The following is a 4,713-nucleotide window of genomic DNA, read 5'->3' on the forward strand; positions in this document are numbered from 1 at the left end:
AGGTTTTAGGTTGGTAAGGCTTCCACTTCTAAAAAAAGAAAATGCCTCCATTGCTCTTGAGGTTATCTTTTCGGTAGTAGATTATAGTGAGAAAGAAAGTATTGAACGACGGTGTTGCTTGTCGGGATAGTGAGTTTGGAAAGGAAGATCGGTGATGATCTTTTATCGATGTCTAGAGAGAGGTATATCTCTTGTAACGTAAACCTATAATTTTCATTGTGATAGTGGATTTCTAGTTGTTGAGGCCGTAGATGTAGCTCTGCAGGGTGAATCACGTAAATCATGTATTATTGTAGTGAGTTTTTTTTATGTTTGCTTATTTTATGCACTTCGTGTATAGTTATATTCATCTACTTCGCATTTAGCCAATGTGTACACGATCATGGGTGGGAGCCTGGTATTTGGGATTCCCGATTCTGCAAGTTAGGGATTCACAAGAGCCCTACAATTGATATAAGAACATAATGTACATACAAGGCTAATGCTTGCATTAAGAAAAATATGAATGGTAGAGTTTGGTGAATACATCGTTTGCTGTGAAAAAATATGGAGGCAAAATATTTGTGAAAATTTCATAATAGAGGCAAGTGAGACTAAATCATGAAATCTATTTAATGAAGGTTGACAAGATGAATTCGGTGATTTTGCTATCAAAGTGGAGATTGTTAGGTTTGATAATAGTCAAAATCACCATACCTATATTTTTATTTAAAGATTAAGGGTATTATGGTAAAAAAAGAAGGGTTTTTTTGGGAAGCAAGAAAGAAGCTCAAGGTAATCTCTACAAAAGAGAACAAAAAAATACATAATACCATCCTTTTAGGGGTTATGGGAGTGGATCTTCAAAGAGGAGATAGGTCTCCAAGAGAGAGATAGACGTGACCTTTGAGAGAGAAGCAGTATTCTCATGGGTTTTGGGTTGGTAAGGTGTCCACTTCTAGAAAGAGAAAATCTCCCAGTTACTCTCGATGTTATCTTTTTTATAGCGATATAGCTGTAGGAAAGAAGGTATTCATCGATGGTATTGCTCGTTCGAGAGAGTGAATTTAGAAGAGAAGATCAGTGATGGTCTTTTACTGATGTTTAGATAGAGATATATCTCTTGTAACCCAAAACTGTAATCTTCATTGTGATAGTGGATTTCTAGATGACGAGGCCGTGGATGTAGCCCTAGGGATGAACCATGTAAATTATGTGAGTGTTGTGGTGTGTTTTTTTATGTTTGCTTTATTTCTAGCACTCGATATATAGTTGTATTCATCGACTTCACATTTAGCCAATGTGTATACGATATTGGGTGGGAGCCCAACATTTAGGATTCCCAGTACAAGTTAGGGGTTCACTAGAGCCCTGCACCATGGATATACTGATGCTTACAAGGAGAGCTATAAATATGTTGATGCTTACAATGAGACAGAGCAAGCACAACTTAGGCCATGGATTTCCTATAGATTGTTATTATTATGGATATTTCTATAGATAAAAAAAAAATGTACGATATTTCTATAGATAAAAATGGATTATCACTAAAGTGTCAAGTGAGAAGCACAAGTTCAAGAAGAAATTTATACTGGATTAATAATTAAAAATATTATGAATAAGCCACACTAATATCAATGTTTTGAGGAAGTTTATAATAATAATTACCAAAAAAAAAAAGTTTTATAATAATATGCATATTATGTTTATTGTAATCTTACAATAATACATTTTGTTGCATGGATAATTTATTTTATATGCATAAGAATCATAATAATAAATATTTAATTATAGTTTATTTATTTGTATAATTTTAATACAATTACAATTAATTTTATTATAATCGCAATAATATCATCTATCACATAATCATATTTTATTATTGAAAAATATACAATAGACCATTATATTTGGTACACAGAGGTCACAATTAAACCTGACCATTGGATGCGAGATTGGACGGTTGTATAGGCTCAAAGTTCAAAGAATTTATTTCGAACTCTAAGACATTAGAGCGGTCAAATTTCATATCGGATGGTTGTTAGTAGTTCTGATATCCTTGTACCAAATATACAATGTCTCGTAGTATACAATTTATGGTGAGACTTGCAAAGCATGTATTAACATAATTATAACCAACCATAAATGAATTAGTAAAAACCAGCCATCGTTGTCGCTTCTCCAACTAATGCCAATGCCAAGTCAATGTCATTGCTACTGTTGCGCCGACCACCTTCCTCTGACGTAGTTCCAGCATCCAGAATGCCCTCTGATCTGGCGACCATAAGCTCCAGCGACTAGTAACCTCCAGCAACCAACAAGCCCTTTGCTCAGCAACCAGCAAGCTCCGATGACCTGTGGCAGCTAGCAAGCTCCAACGACCTCGAGTTCAATATTTTCTCATGGTTTTCCTCTATTGGGTTTCTTCTCTGTCATGTATTAGTTATTCTCTCTCTTCTTTCTTGTTTTTTGTCTTTTCTTCATACCATTTCTTTAATTTTTTTCATTTCCCTCTTTTAATAGTTTTCGCTCTATTCCCTTATGTTGTTTTTTCATTTCCCTCTTTTAATCATTTCTCTCTCTTCCCTTCCATCCTCTCTTTCCTCCTAGATCTAATGCTAGTGGCTTCTTTCTCCATTTTGTTCTCTTCCCCCTATGATTTTTGTCTTTAGCCTCTTATCTCTTTCCTATCTCTTCTTCTTATTTATCTTTTTCTTTTCTATTCTATAATTTCTTAGTTTTTTTTTTAGTTTCATTGTTATTTCCTTTATTTTTTGAACTTTTTAGTACAATTTTTGTAGTTTTCTTTGGCTTGTTTCCAATTATGTTTTTTGTTAGTTGTTTCTTTTTTAGATCTCATTTGTCTGTATTCTTTTGCTTTAGGTCAGCCCGTGTCTCTCTCTTTTTTGTTTCTTCCTCTTGTAGTGTCTCTCGGCTTCCTTTCCTTTGTCGACTTCTTTCCTTCGTCGTTTTTTAATAGCTTCCTCATCTCTTGTCTCTTTTCAGCTCTTTTCCTCTTACTTATTTTTTTCTTTTCTATTCCTTAATTTTGTTTTTAACTTCATTGTTATTTATTTATTTATTTAGCTTTTTAGTATTGTTTTTATGTAGTTTGCTTTGGTTTGTTTTGAAAGAAAGACCTATGTGATCTTTTACAGGGGAATACATTTTTTTTTTTTTTTTTTCATCTCTTTCTTTTTGCAAAAGATCACTTACATGTGGTCTTTATTATAATAAGATAAAATTCAAAATAAAATCAACATAACAATCAAACAAAGATCTTAACAACTTGATGCCATTGAAACAACTATGCAATATGCTTGAGAATAAAAGATAAGATTGCAAGAAACAAAAAAAAAGAAGAGTTCTGGAGATTACCTTAACCGCACTTATTACACCCCACACCGAGTCACCACCATCCGATGGTACGGGATCAACGGTCTAGCTTCGATATCGAATCGAAAAAGCAAATTTCGGTCAAGCCACACTAATGGAACATGAACTCTTTTGATCACAAACTCAAACCCTAGGTGAATTCTCTTAGCAACTTAATTTGAGAGAGATGGATTCTCTTTTTGCTAAACCCTAAAACCCTTAGCCATAAATCCATATTTGAGAGATAGGAGAGAATAACTTCATAACCTAAACCTTTCGGTTCTTTCACAATGTGATAGAGGGAGATCAAACATGAGAGAGCGGTGTGTGCCCCCTTTTTGGGATATGAGAGAGAAATATGAGAATTAGGTACAAGAGATAAGGTGTGAAGATTTTTTGATAGAGACAATCCCTTTTTATAGGCTTTGAATAAAATTAAGGTTTCTTGGGGTTTTCCTTAGCTTGCCTCTTCTAATGAGACTGAATATAGACCATCGATCAAGGTTGACTTGTGGGGTGAGAGATTTGAGCCATCCATTCCATAGATGGGCCATCAACATTATGAAAGGTGCGTGAACCATTATCCCCCATTTCCTAAACCATTTTCCCATCAATATATTTAAATAAAATAAATATCATGCATTCTATAAAATAACACGATCCATGTCACATATTCCATAAGGATATGTCAAATACTATCAAGTAGATAAATACTTCCAAATATATATAAGATAAGATCCATATCAATTCAAATTGACCATATCTCTTTAAAAAAAACTTGCTACAAAATAGATAAAGCCATGGTCAATATATCCCTTCCAAGATTTGACCACATGCCACAAATCAAACTAACATTATCTTAAAAGCAAACAAGAGAATCCGAAGAGGGTGAGGTGTTCCATCCTTGTGTGGCACATGTGGGCCCCCACCCACATGCCAGATGGTGGGCCCATGTGCACTATGGGCCCCCATAAAATATTATAAAAAATATATTATTTTTAAAATTGAATAAAACAATTTAAAATATATATTTGATTTTTATAACTTTGTAAGAACAATAACTGTATTTTTATAAGTAAAAAAAATCACAAATAAAATATTGAGAGATTCATAAAAATTCAAATAATAAAACTAAAATCATTTCAATAATAAAATGAACACAATTAAATTAATATGATGAGAAAATGATCCATATGGTTTCAGGAATCCAATCTGTAATAACGAGATACTTCACCTTCAACTGTGGACTGCAGACCACACTAGATTTATCGAATCGAACAGTCCAAGTAGGGGCTCATTAGCGGGTCACCCAAATCAGATCGATGAATCAATGGGTCACAATCCCAGTCTGTGGATTAC

This window comes from Amborella trichopoda, chromosome 13 (assembly GCF_054954075.1).
Source record: "Amborella trichopoda isolate Santa Cruz 75 chromosome 13, AtrichopodaSantaCruz75HAP2 v2.0, whole genome shotgun sequence".
Taxonomy (NCBI): Eukaryota; Viridiplantae; Streptophyta; class Magnoliopsida; order Amborellales; family Amborellaceae; genus Amborella; species Amborella trichopoda.